Here is a 17,545-nt window from a genome sequence, read left to right as displayed (position 1 = left end):
AGACTATACTATAAGGCTACAGAAACCAAAACAGCATGGCACTGGCACAAAAACAGACACACAGACCAATAGAATAGAATAGGGAGCCCAGAAATAAGGCCACACACCTACAACTATCTGATCTTTGACAAAGCTGATAAAAACAAGCAATGAGGAAAGGACTTCCTGTTCAATAAATGGTGCTGAGATAACTGTCTAGCCATATGCAGACATTGAAACTTGACCCCTTCCTTATACCATATACAAAAATCAACTGAAGCTGGATTAAAAGACTTAAATGTAAAACCCAAAACTATAAAAACCCTGAACAATAACCTAGGAAATTTCATTCTGGACATAGGAATGGGCAAAGATTTCATATCAAAAATGCCAAAAGCAATTTAAGCAAAAGCAAAAATTAACAAATGGGATCTAATTAAACTTAAGAGTGTCAGCATAGCCATAGAAACTATCAAAAAAGTAAACAGACAACCTACAGAATGAGAGAAAACATTTGCAAACTATGTATCTCAGAAAGACCTAATATCCAGCATCTATAAAGAACTTAAACAAATTTACAAGAAACAAACAAACAGCCCCATTAAAAAGTGGGCAAAGGACATGAGCAGACACTTTTCAAAAGAAGACATACATGCTGCCAACAAGCATATGAAAAAAATGCAAATCAAAACCACAATGAGATACCATCTCACACAGATCAGAATGGGTATTATTAAAAAGTCAAAAAATAACAGTTGCTGGCAAGGTTATGGAGAAAAGGGGACATTTACACACTATTGGTGGGAGTGTAAATTAGTTGAACTATTGTGGAAAGCAGTGTGGCGATTCCTTAAAGACCTAAAAACAGAACTGCCATTTGACCCAGCAATCCCATTACTGGGTATATACCCAAAGGAATATAAATCATTCTATCATAAAGACACATGCACTCATATGTTCATTGCAGTACTATTTACAATAGCAAAGATATAGAATCAACCTAAATGCCCTTCAATGGTAGGCTAGATAAAGAGAGTGTGCACATATAACCATGGAATACTATGCAGCCATAAAAAAAGAACAAGATTACATCCTTTGCAGGAACGTGGTTGGAGCTGGAGGCCATTATCCTTAGCAAACTAACACAGGAACAGAAAACCAAATACCACATGTTCTCACTTATAAGTGGGAGCTAAGTTGTGAGAACACATGGACGCATAGAGGGGAACAACAGACACTGGGGCTTACCTGAGGGTGGAGTTTTGGAGGAGGGAGAGGGGCAGAAAAAAAATGACAATTGGGTACTAGGCTTAATACCTGGGTGATGAAATAATTTGTTCAACTAACCCATGTGACAGAAGTTTTCCTATATAACAAACCTGCACATGCACCCCTGAACCTAAAAGAAAAGTTTTTAAAAAATTAAGAAATTAAAAAAAAAAATACAAGTCCCTCTCCACATTAGCTGAGTTTATGCTAATGAAGTGACTCATCGTGAGGCCCCTAGATAGCTTCAGGATGAGACTGGTTACCAGAAAGACCAACACATGATTACAGGGTTGCAACTTTCAGTCTCTCCCTTCCCAACACGCCAACCTCTTGGGAGAAGAGGGGACTGGAAATTGAGTTCAATTGCCAACAGCCAATGATTTAATCAACTATTTCTACATCATAAAACCTCCATTAGAAACCCCTAAACAACAGGAGTTTGGAGAGCTTCCTAGTTGGTGAGCACACTGAGGTGCTGGGAGGGTGGCTCTGCCCACCGCTCCCACCCCTTGCCCTACTCACCTCTTCCGTGTGGCTGTTTCTGAGTTGTTCCGTTTATAATAAATTGGTAACCGTAAGTGCTTTCCTGAATTCTGTGAGTTGTTCTAACAAATTACAGGACTTGGAAAGGGGGTTGTGAGAATCCCTGAACTTGTAGTCAGTCTGGCAGAAATGTAGTTGCCTGAGGACCTCATTTGTAGCTGGAGTCTGAAGTGGCAGCAGTCTTGTAGGATGAGTCCTTAACCTGTAGGATCTGTGCTAACCCTAGGTAATTAGTGTCAGAATTGAATTGAATTTTTGGACATCAAGTTGGTGTCTGAGAACTGAAGAATTGCTTGTTGTGTTGGAATAAAACATCACAAAGCCAAATATCCACTAATAGATGAATAGATAAATAAATTGTATAATTATTCAACAGAATACTACTCAGCAATAAAAAGAAATAAGCTATTGGTATAGGTTATCAATGTCGATGAATCTCAAAAACTTACACTGAGTGAAAGAAGCTAGACAAAAAGAAATACATATTCTATAAATCCATTTGTATAAAATTATAGAAAATGCAACCTAATCTATAGTGGGAGAAGGCAGATCAGTGTTTGCCTGGGGATGGGTACCAGAGGGAGCGCTTACAAAGGGATATGAGGATTTGCGGGGAGAGGTTTATGATCTGCTCATTATCTTGATTGTGGTGATGTGATAGTTTCACAGGCATACACACAAGTCAAACTTATCAAATTATACATTTTAAATATTGCAGTTCATTGTATGTTAATCATACTTCAATAAATCTGTTAAAAATGTTGAATAACTGGAATAAATTGTATTCTATGGTTATCTTTCGGTGGTGGACTTTGGGGAGTTTTTTCTTCATTCTTCATACTTTTCTCTATTTAAAAAATATCTTCCTATGAGGCTTATGGTAGAAAATGAATGTATAAGGCTGGGCACGGTGGCTCACACTTGTAATCCCAGCACTTTGGGAGGCCAACATGGGCAGATCACCTGAGGTCAGGAGTTCGAGACCAGCCTGGCCAACATGGTAAAACCCTGTCTCTATTAAAAATACAATAATTAGCTGGGCATAGTGGTAGGTGCCTGTAAAATCCCAGCTATTTGGGAGGCTGAGGCAGGAGAATTGCTTGAAGTCAGGAGGCAGAGGTTGCAGTGAGCTGAGACTGTGCCATTGCACTCCAGCCTGGGCAACAAAGCAAAACTCAGAAACACCATCTCAAAAAAAAAAAAAAAAAAAAAAAGAAAGAAAGAAAAAGAAAAAGAAAATGAATGTATATAGTGAAAAAAGCAAATGGTATGAACATATACAGGGCTAAGACAATATGATTGATTTTACAGTAACATTGTGAGTTAAGCAGTCCTTTTTTTGGCCCATCTGGGAACCCCATCACCATTTATAACTAGGCTGCTGTGTAAAAATGTGCTTTTCATTCCAAACACTGATCTTAAATTGAACTCTCGGAACAGTTGTATTTTCTTTTTAACTCTCTTAGCAGCAGGATCCCTTGTTGCAGGTTTTGTTCACAAGTTTCTCTTATTTCCTTGGGATTTTTTTTTTCATAGTAGAGTAAAGTCATTCCTGAAAAATTGAAGCAATATTTGGCATGGGAAATACAGGAGATGAGGATTGAGGCCTGAGAAGTTTTCTGCTTGATTCTCCAGGAAAAGCTTTCAATGTGGTTATGGTCAGAAACAAGACTATAAACATTTCACCTTATTACCGCAAATGCCTGCTTCCTTCTTTAGGTGGCCCTGGTGACAGAACTGCTGGCGAACTAACTGCCTTCTCTCCCCACACACAGCTTCCCTCAACCCCTCAAAGCAGCAAGATTTATGCAAGCCTTCTGTGACAGCAGAGCTTCTGTCCTATCAGTAGCCTTATCAAATCTGTCCTATAGCCCCATCAGACCTGAGCGAACACCTGCTTTCCAGGTAAGTTCTTACCATGGATCAAGGCAGTGGTGCACAAAACAAAACAGGCTGAACATTTCCAAATTGTTGGGACTCATGCCACTTCTTTGGGAGGGCACAACAATCAAATCCAACAGAATTTAGACTTGCTAGAGCCTAAACAAAAATTCTTTAGTCCCTTTGGAACAGGAAAACTTAGGGAGCACTAAGAAAACTTTGCACAAACATTACAGTGGCTTTTTAGAATAACAAAGATAAAATTCCATTTCCCACTATTTATTGCCTTGGAAACCTCACACACTCTCAGAGACACAACCTGACCACATTTCAGTCTATTGAAAAAAGTACAACCCAGATGATAAACATTTTTCTCTGATTACCCAAAATAGGCTGAACTTGTTGTTTCTTCCTGCTGCACTCTTGTAACACTTACAGCATTATGTTAAACTTTCTTGCTTACTTCAAAGGGAAAACCAATCTCTTTCTTCTATGAATCAGCCCCAACATCTAGCAGTGATAATGACACATAATAGGCATTCAAAAATGTACGTATGACTTATGCATACTGTTTTGTTGACAAATTCCAACCGCTTGATGAAGCATAAATAAATGCATCATTAAATCCATCAAAGTAACTGATGGAATAGTGGAAGAATCGCTCAAGAGATTTCTCATTATTTAATATTATCCTTGTTGCTGTTACTTTTGCCAGTTTCTTAAGGTGCTAAAGGGAAGTAGAGTAAAATAGTTACATTAAGTTGTACATTTCAGCATTCTGTTCCCCTTCTCCCAAATTACCGTGACAGCTAACTTTTCAAGAAGTACTTTTTTGAAAAATAATTTCTGTCATTGTATCCATTTAAGAAGGGTGATATTTGTGTCACCCAGCTTTTCAGTTGTAAGCAATAGAAACCGCTTGTAGCTAATTTAAGCAGAAAAGGAATTTATGAAAGGATATTGGTAACTTGCAGAATCTTGGGTTGGGCCAGAGAATCAGCCAAGGACAATGCTCAAAATGCCACAGTAAACCTCTCCCTCAAAGAGACCACGGTCCCTGGAATTGGGCCCACATGCTGCAGACTGTACAGCTAACATCTCTAATGCACACTGGGCACTGCTATCAAAACAGCCACCACTGCAGCCTCCGGAGGCAGATGGGAGATGTTGTCACTGTGGCCACGTTTGCCAGGACATCTTGCGAGTGGTCTTGCTCCTTTGTGTCACCAGTTTCCAATTCTAAATCCAGGGCAGAAACAAAACTGAGATTCAGGCCCTAGCTGCTAAGGTGCTAGGAAAGTGAGTATCTGGCATATTTGCTCTGTAAGTGGAAGGTGTTTGTGTCCTAATGTCAGATGCCAAGGCCGTGAATATCCTCTACAAGACTGTTTTGTTATTACTCTCTCAAGGAATAGAAGATTGAAAAATATCTTTAATGTACAGCTGCTAAGCACTGTTAAATGTTGTCTCTGTGACAGTGACACAAGAAAAAGTAAGTGAAACTTAGAATGTGTATAAAGGCAAGCATTGGACAGTCATGTATAGAAATGAATAGACGGACATCAGGGAGCCTATGAATGCTCTGAAAGTTTATATTAAATTACGTGTGTTTCAAAGACATCTGTTGTTCAAAGAACTTTAGATCCTAGGTCTAGATTCTGGTCTAAACCATCACTACATAGAATAGGCCAACAAGCGAAGTGTCAGAGAGTAGCTTATTCAAAGAGGCACAAGGTACCCTAGTAGAGGAAGGCCCAGAACTCACACCTCTAAAATTTGTCTACTGCACATCTTCTGAGTACAAGGCATACTTTAAGATGTGTCTGTCTTAGAACAACCATGTCAATTTGCACCAAAATTATCACATATTTAATGTAAATGCAGAAGCCTATTCCCAGGCTTCAATTTTAGCTTTGCTTTTTATTAGGTTGTCTTGTATTGATACGAATCTTACTTGCTTTCCTTACATTGCCTACCGGTGATGTAGACACATCATCTAAAAGAAGGAGGGAGATGAATCAAGCCAGAAGTTAGAAGCCCCCAGGTAAGGTAACCCCAGCAACACTAGCCATGTGCAGGCTCCTAAAGGGCTCTCCCAGTTGAAAGCATGTGCATAGCTATATAGGTCTTATTTAGAGGACTTTGCTTCCTGTGCTGAAACCACCCCACCTCTCATAGCAAGTGGACTACCAGTAAGATTGCTAATTGCATTGTCCAGCCATTTGTCCAATAGTCCAGGTGTTATAAACTCAAATGTCTATTAGGGTGTCAAACAAGTAACACAAGTGAAGCTCTCTAAGGTAAGACAGTTGAAAGTGGAAGGCAACTGTAGTAAACTAAAAGCAGCTGCTAGAAGAAATAGATGCCTACCTTACTTTTTACACCAAAATAAATTCAGGGAATCAATTTAATCAATTTATATCATCAATCAATTACATATCTATCAAAGCAACAACTAAGTCTTTTTTAAGACCTACGAAAGGAAGATATCCACGAGTAGATGAAGCCATGTTACATTTTCTTTATTTTTTTTGAGACGGAGTCTCATTCTGTTGCCAGGCTGGAGTGCAGTGGTGCGATCTCGGCTCCCTGCAACCTCTGACTCCCTGGTTCAAGAGATTTTCCTGCTTCAGCCTCCCAAGTAGCTGGGATTACAGGCACGTGCCACCATGCCCAGCTAATTTTTGTATTTTTAGTAGAGACGGGGTTTCACCATGTTGGCCAGGATGGTCTCAATCTCCTGACCTCGTGATCCGCCCGCCTCGGCCTCCCAAAGTGCTGGAATTACAGGTGTGAGCCACCGCGCCCGGCCCCATGTTACATTTTCTTACTGAGATACATGTAAAAGGATTGGCTGCCATACTCCAAGCAGTCCAACAGAAGGCAGGAAAAATGTCCAGCCCCTTAGAATAGATGAAACAAATTTCAAAGCAATGAGGGGCTGACTTGACTGATGTATGAATCAGGCAGGACCATCATTAAGGCACAATGTCATGATTTTATTGGAATTTTTTTTCTTAGTGAACACAAAATAATGGTGCATCTTGCAATTGATGGTGTCTTAGAAATACTGCATATGTTTTTGTAGTGTGTGGATGCAATACCTTTGAAAGGACACATAAGAATGGTTGGAGCAGTTGCGTCTGGGCAACTGGGGAACAGTGTGTATAGACCATTTCATATCTTTTAGATTTTATGCCAAACACAAGGACCATCTATTCAAAAACCTGATACAAATAATAATAATAAAAATAAAATGGTAGCTTTTTATATGCTAATGGAGAATGAAATCTAAAATATACTATAAAAATTTTTAAGTACATACATAAATAGGCAGCACTGCTTAGCTCCAATTCAATTTGCAATGCAGGAATGTAGAGCCAGTGTGCCCAGATCTCATTTTTCAAGAAAAGCTTGAACTCTAGATTTTGTATGAAATCTCCTAATTTTTAAAGTTGACAAGCAATTCAAATTCTTTCAAACATCATTAGGGATAACAAAACCCATCTGTGGGTGGGCTGGGGCCCCAGACTGTCACTTTGGGACATTCACATTGTTCCTGATGGTGGCCCTGTTGCATACACTTATGCAGGTTGTTTGGGGGTGTCTGCCAACAGGACAAGTCAGAAATGAAATACAGACCTGTGCTTTTTTCACTGAGATATGGACTGTGGCACAGAGCTGCGTGATCCTGGAGCGAAGGACACAAGCGTTACAGTCTGCTCACCAAGCACTGCACCAAATTCACTAAGTTTTCTCAAAAGGGGTGTCTTCTTCTAATTCAAGAAAAGGTGGTCTGTAGGTTTGTGATGGCTTTGCCTGATGAAGAAATTCAGGAACCCTAGTTTTTAAAGATGAAACTTAAATCCAGGTCTGTGTGTGTGTTTGTGTGTGTGTGTGTGTGTGTTTCCTGCTGTAAAACAGATAACTTATCTCTCTGTTGGGTTATGCACTCTTTGAGGTGAAAGATTTGCTAGCTCAGAACCAAGTGTGGTTCCTCCCCATGGCTGCATAGGGTTCTGAAGTCCTGTGACTGTCTTGGTTCATCAGGAGTTGACCAAGACGGACATGCAGGTTGTCAAGGAGATAGTTCTTTTTGCATTGTTTGATGAAAATCACCTGCCAAAACTTTTAAATTTATTCCACCTGTCTGTAGCTGAGTGCCCAGCCCTTAGCTGTCACCACTACCTGCTCATTTCCCCACAGGCCAATACATTACATTGAAGCTAAAGGAAAACAATTTAAATCGGTAGGGCTGTTTGTTGTCTTGAGAATTAATTGAGATAATGCACCGAATGGGTTTGGCATGGTGTCTAGCACTTAGTAAACTCTGAAATGGTCACACTTCAAAAATAAATTGAGATGTAGGCTTCATATATAAAGTGCTAAAAGTCTTCACACCTTATCAAGTTAGAAGCAAAAAATCTTTTGCTATTAGATATCAAAACCCTAGTCTGCCATCCTAGACTCCCCCACACACTGGTTATTACAAGTTGTGGATTCACTTTAATATGGAGGTTTCAGTCTGTACGCCCCTTGCTAGCACTAGAAAACAGAGAAGAGCAAGGGAAAATCAGAGGCAGAAAAGTTACTCCTGCCTTTTGGCTTTTTTCTCTCTATTCAACAGTGTCACCTCTACCCACGTAATGCCCAAATTACTAAGAAACTGGCAATGGTGTAAGTTGAGACATTGACTCTGGTTTGGGACAAAGCAGTCTCCAGGTTTGCCACATGCTGCCTGTCCCATATTCCCACATCAACAGGGTAAAAACCAACCTGCATTATAGCATAGTGGCTTCAAGTCTAGTTCTTTCTTCATGTGAAAATAGTGATGATTCAAACAATAATGATGGCAATAGTACTCATTTCACAGGGTTGTTTTAAGGAGTAAATGCAGTAATACCTGTAAAGTGTTCAGCATACTCCCGGGCACTGGGAGCTATTATTAGGATCTGAAAAGTAGGACTTATGAAACTTTATTCGTTTATCATACACTAATCAGGTGCCTTTTGTCTCTCTCTCTGCCAGGCATGGTGCTAGAAAGAAGGGAAGACTGGGCCTTTGAGTAGTTTATGGCCTAAGAGATAACAACTTAGTATAGGACAAAAGACAGAGGACATGGTTGTATCTTCATGAGCCACCATCTAAAGGCAATGGGAGTGTGCCTGGCCTATGGGAATTTTGTGTTTTGCACAATTGTACACGGATCATGTTGCTACCTGTACTATAGCTTGAACTTTGCCTTCCATGTGGAGCCAAGTGGGATCAACTATTGAGTAATTTCGACAAAGCTATGACTCATAGAATGAAAGGAATCGAGCTCATTTACTTCATTCCTTGCACTAGTCCTCATTAAGGTCAATGCCCAAATTATCCAAAATATCTAGGGCTGTCCTTTTCTTCCCAGGGCTGTCTGTGGTGGAGACTTAACTGCTCTCTCTGGAAAGCCACTTGTTTAAGAGCCTCCAATCAAGGGTACTTCTTTCTCATAAATAATCTCATTTTCCTGAAGTGAATCAAGCACATTTTCTCTTAATGAAGGGAAGTGAGCCAGGCAGAGTTTCTATAGGTCGCAGGTAGCTCAGCACCCTTCCCACTTCTGCTGGTATTCATCCTCAAGAGCAGCTCATGGCCTTATCACTTTCTCTTTGAGGGATGCATTAGAGTGCCATTCTGCTGCATTCCACAGGGAGAATATTCAGGGAAGCCCTTCCTGAGAATTTGGTTAAAGGTTAAAGCTTGGTTAAACTGGAAACACCCTATTGTTGTTCAAGAAGTCTCACTAACTTTTCACTACCTGGGGCGGGGGCGGGGGTGGAATCTGGGGAATCTTATTTCCTTTTTCCATTGGTTTCTATGACATAATTAGGGCAGCATCTGCAGGGGCACGGATCCCCAAGGTTAAGGAACCCCTCACTCATCTGTCTCTATCTTAGCCAGGGAGCATGCATACTTCTTGAGAGGGGGAGATCGCTCCTTCCAATAGATATTGCTTCACTTACCACCTACAGTTTTTTAAAGCATTAAACAAAATATTACAAATAAGGAAGCTAGGACATAGTATGCTTCAAGTAAATATTAATTCCTTTTCTTCTAGGTTGGAAAGTTCTTCCCTAAACTGATCTCAATTCAACCTCTGTCTTGCACTCAGATTTCTTCTCACTTCACCTTCTGAGTCAGCATGAGGCAAGCACACTTCTCTACATGACAGCTCTTGACGTGTTTGAGATAGCTGCCTTCAGTCTCTCCACCATCTCCAGCCATATTTCATGCTCCTCGCTGTCACTATCTCAAGCACAGCCTGTTCTGAAAAGCCCAGCTAAAATAGACCCTCCTTTGCAGTTATTCTATCAATTACCTTGTTTGTTTTCTTCAAGCACTTTCCACCATCTGAAATTTTCTTGTTCATGTGTTTGCTTATTTCTTTATTGTTGATGATAATAGGCTCTTTGAAGGCAGAGATCTTGTGTGTTTTATTCGCTACTGGCTTTTGTGCTTTAAACTGTGACTGGAAAGCACTCAACAAATATTGGTTAGTTATTCGTTGAATGAGTAAATAAACAAGTCTGAAACCAAAGTCTTTCAGCCATTCCTTATAAAATTGGACTCTATTCTATTTCCTTGGCTCAGGTAACCAGGTAGCTCCATCCTGTAGATGGTAATGAAGGGTAAAGGAGCAAACTCAGAGCAATGAGCATCTGCTCTCCACTTCTCATTCTTCTTCCTTTGGATGCAGTGTGATACTGAGAATAGCAAAAGCTGTCAGAAATTCAGATCTGATATCTGCTGGTATTTTACTGTGTGACTTTGGAAAAGTCTCTCAACCTTTCTGAGCTTCAGGTTTTGCATATAGTGTGATGGTTAATATTGAGTGTCAACTTGATTAGGATTGAAGGATGCAAAGTATTGTTCCTGGGTGTGTCTGTGAGGGTGTTGCCAAAGGAGATTAACATTTGAGTCAGTGGGCTGGGAGAGGTAGACCCAGCCTTAATCTAATCAGCTGCCAGCATAGCTAGAGTAAAGCAGGCAGGAGAAGATGGAAGAGCAGACTTGCTGAGTCTTCCAGCCTTCGTCTTTCTCCTGTGCTGGATGCTTCCTGCTGTCAAACATCAGACTCCAAGTTCTCCAGCTTTTGGACTCTTGGACTTATTCCAGTGGTTTGCTAGGGGCTCTCGGGCCTTCTGCCACAGACTGAAGGCTGGACTGTCGGCTTCCCTACTTTTGAGGTTTTGGGACTCAGATGGATCCACTACTGGCTTCCTTGCTCCTCAACTTGCAGATGGCCTATGGTGGGACTTTACCATGTGATCGTGTGCGTCAGCTCTCCTGAATAAACTCCCTTTCAGATATCCACATATCTTATTAGTTCTGTCCTTCTAGAGAGCCCTGACCAACACATATACAAAACCTAGAAGTCAGACAACTTGATCTGGAAGGTGCCCTGGGGCTCAGAACTTCTGTCAATGGAAATAAAAATGCCACACAGGAGCTCCAGTGTGGCTCAAGTGCACTTATGATCTGGTCATTCTCCAGTAGCAAAGGATCAGTGGCTCCCAAACCCAGATGTATGTTTGAATCACCTAGGAAGTCTCTTTTATTAAATCAGCTTTATCAAGGTACAATTTATGTGCAATTAAATGTACATAGTTTAAGTGTACAGTTACGTGAGTTTTGACAAATGTATACACCCACGTAGCTGCCACTCCAATAAAAATGTAGAATATTACTATCACACTGGAAAGTTCTCTTATGCCCCATTACAGTCAATCCACCTAACCTCCTGCCCTATACAACCACTGACCTGATTTCTATAACTATTGGTGAGTTGTATTCATTCTATAACTTTATATATATATATGTAAAAATACTCACATACTTTATATGTTATGTATATGTGTGTGTATATATAGATATGCGTGCGCGCACACACACACACACACACAGTGTGTACCCTTTTGTATCTGGTTTCTTTTGCTCAGAATCTTGTTTCTGAGATTTGTTCATGTTGCTGCTTATATCAGGAATTTGTTCTATTTATATATCTGAGTAATCGTCCATCCTAGGAAGCTTCTTACATGTAGATTCCTGTGCCCCGATGACACTCTTGACATTAGGATCTCTGAAGTCCAGAAATCTGTGAGTTTAACATGCTCCAGAGCAAATTGTTATGCAGAATTTGGGCTTAGGTGCCTTTTAATTAGGGGATTTTTCTCTCAAGTTCAAATAGCTCCCACAATGCAGGCGTTTGTGGCTAACAGCAAATTGGTCACAGGTTCTGCGCAGGCCTGAGACCTCTCGTTTTTGTTGGGCCATCTTAGCTAGATCTAGTGGCCTGTCTTAGCTCATGAACTTCCTTGTGCCTGTAACACATCCCAGAGTGTAGGCTCTGCAAACACTCTTTCAGCTTTAAGGTATCTGTAAATTGAGTTATAGGTCCCAGTGTTCGCAGGTAAGTCTATAACCTTAATTTATAAAATCTCACCCCTGTCATGGAAAAGCAAAGGTGTTCTGAGTAGCTGTCCATTTCAACTCAGCTGCTGGAATTACTCATGACAGTTTTATGAGATGTTTTACTGTCCGGGAGAGGTTTTTTTTTTTTTTTTCCCTTAACAAATGAGGGAAGCATTCTTTGACCATAGTACACAAACGCCACCTTCAGGAAGGAAATATAATATTCTTATTAGACCACAAGGAACACAGTTCATTTTCTTATATGAAAACTTTCAAAAAATTCTTGAGTTTAACATGCAATTTTAAAAAATTTTATTCCAGATTTTTAAAATAGGCTTTCAGTTTTAGGTTCAGAGCAAAATTGAGTGGAAGGTATACAGATTTCCATATCCTCCCTGCCCCTTCATACATAAAACCTCCTCCATTGTCACCACCCCTCATCAGAGTGGCATATTTGTTACAATCAATGAACCCGCATCATTATCTCTTAGAGACCATAGTTTCATTAGTGTTAACTCTTAACGCACATTCTGTGGATTCTATAAATATCTAATGACATGTATAATATCATACTGACAGGTGCACTGCCTGATATGGTTTGGCTGTGTCCCCACCAAAATCTCATCTTGAATTCCCACGTGTTGTGGGAGGGACCTGGTGGGAGGTAATTGAATCATGGGGGCAGGTCTTTCCTGTGCTGTTCTTGTGATAGTGAATAAGTCTTATGAGGTCCAATGATTATACAAGGGGGAGATTTCCTGCACGAGCTCTTTGCCTGCTGCCATCCATGTGACATGTGACTTGCTCCTCCTTGCCTTCTGCCATGATTGTGAGGCTTCCCCATTCACATGGAACTGTAAGTCCAATTCAACTTCTTTTTTTTTTGGTAAATTGCCCCATCTCAAGTGTGTCTTTATCAGCAGCATGAAAACAGACTAATGCAGTGCACTAAAAATTCTCTGTGCTCTGCCTATTCACCCCTTTGTCCTCCCTAACCCCTGCTAACCACTGATCCTTTTACTATGTCTATAGTTTTGCCTTTTTCAGAATGTCTTGTATTTAATAGTTGGAATCATACATTATGTAGCCTTTTCAGATTGGCTTCTATCAATTAATATGCATTTATGCTTCCCTTTTGCCTTTTCATTGCTTGATAGCTTACTTTTTTAGTACTTCATAATATTCCATTATCTGAATGGACAACCATTTATGTATTCATTCACTTACCAGAGGATATCTTGGTTGCTTCTAAGTTTTGGCAATTATTAATAAGGCTACTATAAACACTCATATACAGGTTTTTGGAAAAACACATTAAGTTTTCAACTTCTTTGGGTTAATACCAAGGATCATGATTACTGAATTGTGTAGTGACAATATGTTTAGCTTTGTGAGAAACTATCAATATGCCTTCCAAAGTGGTTGTACCATTTTGCATTCTCATTAGCAATGAATGAAAAATCCTCTTGCTTAACATCCTGGTCGACATTTGGTGGTTGTCAGTGGTTTGCATTTTGGCTATTCTAATAAGTGTGATATCACTGTTGTTTTAATTTGCAATTCCCTAATGACATACTATGTAAAGCATCTTTTCATATGCTTATTTGTCATCTGTATATCTTCTTTGTTGAGGCAACTGTCAGGTCTGTTGCCCATTTTTAAATTTGGTTGTCATGTTTTTTGTTGTTGAGTTTTAAGAATTCTGTGTATATTTTGGATATCAGTCCTTCATCTGCATGTCTTTTGTAAATATTTTCTCCAAAATTATTGCTCACTTTCTCATTCCCTTGAGAGTGTCTTTTGAAGAGCAGAAGTCTTTAATTTTAATAAACTCTAGTTTATCAATTATTTCTTTCATGGACTGTGCCATTTGAAGTATCTAAAAAGTCATCACCATACCTGAGGTAATCAAGATTTTCTCCCATGTTATCTTCTAGGAGTTTCGTAGTTTTGGATTTTGCATTTAAGTCTGTGATTCATTTTGAATTTATTTTTGTGAAAGGTGGAACATCTATGTCTAGATCCTTTTTATTCCTTGTGAATGTTCAGTTGTTTGACTCTATGTTGAAAATACTCTTTGTTCCATTGTGTTGTCTTTCTGGGGTCTCTCTTCTGTTCCATTGATCTGTCTATCCTTTCCTCAATACCCCAGTGTCTTAATCACTGTAGCTTTATAGTAAGTCTTGAAATCTGGTAGTGTCAGTCCTCTGTCTTTTTTTTCCTCCATTTTTTTCTTTTTTTTGCTTCTTCTGGGTCTTTCACTTCTGCATGTAAACTTTAGAATCAGTTGGTTGATATCCACAAAAGAAATTGCTGGGACTTTGGGACTGCTATAGCAAGTAAGGAAGATCTGGCATGTTGGCAATTTTTAGTTTTCATATTCCACTCAATGTAATTTTTATTTCCTTTTCTAGTGTTATTGCACTAGCTAGGACTTTCAGTATGATGTTGAAAAGGAGTGATGAGAGGGGACATACTTGCCTTGTTCCTGATCTTAACGGAAGAGCTTCTAGTGTCTTACCATTAATTATGATGTTAGATGTAGGCTTTTTGTAGATGTTCATTCAGTTAAAATTGCTCTATATGTCTTAAATATTTGGAAATATTACTCAAAAGTAGAAGCAACGAGCACTCCAGGCCACACTGAATTATGTAAAGAGATTTATCAAGCATCCCTTTTATAATTCAAATGGTTTGTTGTGCTTTAAATCAATTAAATAACAATTGCTCATAAGTAATTTCATACTCAAATCCAGAAAACACACTTTCTACCTGTCTGGTCATTTCATTTCTTTTCTTTCTTTCTTTTTTTTTTTTTTAGTACTGTAGTATTTTTTCTTCAAATTTAAAAAAATTTTTGTGGGTACATAATAGGTGTATAGATTTATAAGTTACATGCGGTATTTTGATACGGGTATGCAATGCATAATAATCTCATCAGGTTAAATAGGGTATCCATCACTTCAAACATTTATCCTTTGTGTTTCAAACAATCCAATTATATTATTTAATTATTTAAAAATGTATAAGTATGAAAAAATGCTCATCATCACTGGTCATCGGGAAATGCAAATCAAAACCACAATGAGATATCATCTCACGCCAGTTAGAATGGTGATTGTTAACAAGTCAGGAAACAACAGATGCTGGAGAGGATGTTGAGAAATTGGAACACTTTTACACTGTTGGTGGGAGTGTAAATTTGTTCAACCATTGTGGAAGACAGTGTGGTGATTCCTCAAGGATCTAGAACTAAAAATACCGTTTGACCCAGAGATCCCATTACTGGGTATATACCCAAAAGATTATAAATCATGCTACTATAAAGACACATGCACATGTATGTTTACTGTGGTACTATTCACCATAGCAAAGACTTGGCACCAACCCAAATGTCCATCAATTATAGACTGGATTAAGAAAATGTGGCACATATACACCATGGAAAACTATGCAGCCATAAAAAAGGATGAGTTCATGTCCTTTGCAGGGACATGGATGAAGCTGGAAACCATCATTCTCAGCAAACTATCATGAGGACAGAAAACCAAACACCACATGTTCTCACTTATAGGTTGGAATTGAAAAATGAGAACACATGGACACAGGGTGGGGAACATCACACACCGGGGCCTCTTGGGGGCTGGGGAGCTGGGGGAGGGATAGCATTAGGAGAAATACCTAATGTAAATGACCAGTTGATGGGGGCAGTAAACCAACGTGGCACATGTATACCTGTGTAACAAACCCACACGTTGTGCACATGTACCCTAGAACTTAAAGTATATAAAAAAAAATCAAAAAGTGGGAGAAGGATATAAACAGACACTTCTCAAAAGAAGTGTTTATGCAGCCAATAAACATGAAAAAAATCTCATCATCACTGGTCATTTGAGAAATGCACATCAAAACCACAATGAGATACCATCTCACGACAGTTAGAATGGCCATCATTAAAAAGTCAGGAAACAACAGATGCTGGAGTGGATGTGGAGAAATAGGAACACTTTTACACTGTTGGTGGGAGTGTAAATTAGTTCAACCATTGTGGAAGACAGTGTGGTGATTCCTCAAGGATCTAGAACCAGAAATACCATTTGACCCAGCAATCCCATTACTGGGTATTTACTCAAAGGATTATAGTCTGTTATAAAGACACATGCACATGTATGTTTATTGTGGCACTGTTCACAATAGCAAAGACTTGGAACCAACCCAAATGCACATCAGTGATAGACTGGATAAAGAAACTGTGGCACATATACACCATCGAATACTATGCAGCCATAAAAAATGATGAGTTCATGTCCTTTGCAGGGACATGGATGAAGCTGGAAACCATCATTCTCAGCAAACAAACACAGGAACAGAAAACCAAACACTGCATATTCTCATAAGTGGGAGTTGAACAATGAGAACACATGGACACAGGGAGGGGAATATCACACACTGGGGCATGTTGTGGGTTGGGGGTCTAGGGAAGGGATAGCATTAGGAGAAAGACTTAATGTCAATGACCAGTTGATGGGTGCAGCAAACCACCAGGGGACATGTATGCCTATGTAACAAACCTGCACGTTCTGCACATGTATCCCAGAACTTAACGTATAATTAAAAAAAAAAGTGAAAAAAAGAAATATATCTGACATATTATGGGAAAAAAATTAAACCAACCTGAGGGGTGTATTAAAAAATGTACAAGTACATTGTTATTGACTATAGTCACCCTGTTGTGCTAGCAAATATTAGGACTTACTTATTCTTTCTAACTATTTTTTTTACCCATTAACCATCCCCTCTTGCCCCAACTCCTTCCTGAGTACCCTTCCCAGTATCTGGTAACCATCCTTTTACTTTCAATCTCCATGAGTTCAATTATTTTAATTTTAAGCACCCATGGGTAAGTGAGAACATGTGATGTTTGTCTTTCTGTGCCTGGCTTATTTCACTTAACATAATGACCTTTGGTTCTATTCAGGTTGTTGCAAATGACAGGATCTCATTCTCTTTTGTGGCGAAATAGTACTCCATTGTGTACATGTACCATATTTTCTTTATCTGTTTGTCCATTGATGCACACTTAGGTGGCTTCCAAATGCTGGCTATTGTGAATAGTGCTGCAATAAACATGAGAGTGCAGATATCTCTTCAATATACTGATTTCCTTTCTTTTAGGTATCTATCTAGCAGTGAGATTGCTGGATCATATGGTAGCTCTATTTTCAGTTTTTTTGAGGCACCTCCAAACTATTCTCCATAGTGGTTGTGCTAATTTACATTTCCACCAACAGTGTTCCCTTTTCTCCACATCCTCACAAGCATTTGTTATTGCCTCTCTTTTGATCTAAGCCATTTTAACTGGGGTAGATGATATCTCATTGTAGCTTTGATTTGCATTTCTCTGATGATCAGTGTTGTTGAG

At 39.3% G+C, this 17,545-nt stretch overlaps 1 long non-coding RNA gene across 1 annotated transcript in view; it reads left to right on the top strand.

The window, feature by feature from the left end:
• The window catches only part of LOC129528091 (uncharacterized), a 196,854-nt gene that overhangs the window by 126,054 nt on the left and 53,255 nt on the right, over window positions 1-17,545 (top strand). Inside the window, exons 3-4 of the long non-coding RNA XR_008673288.2 lie at window positions 3,567-3,696; window positions 5,660-5,716. This is a non-coding gene — a long non-coding RNA (uncharacterized lncRNA). The remainder of the gene's footprint in view (window positions 1-3,566; window positions 3,697-5,659; window positions 5,717-17,545) is intronic.

This window comes from Gorilla gorilla, chromosome 19 (genome assembly GCF_029281585.2).
Source record: "Gorilla gorilla gorilla isolate KB3781 chromosome 19, NHGRI_mGorGor1-v2.1_pri, whole genome shotgun sequence".
Taxonomy (NCBI): domain Eukaryota; kingdom Metazoa; phylum Chordata; class Mammalia; order Primates; family Hominidae; genus Gorilla; species Gorilla gorilla.
Note: the sequence above shows the minus strand (reverse complement) of the source record. Positions and strands in the feature narration are given on the sequence as shown.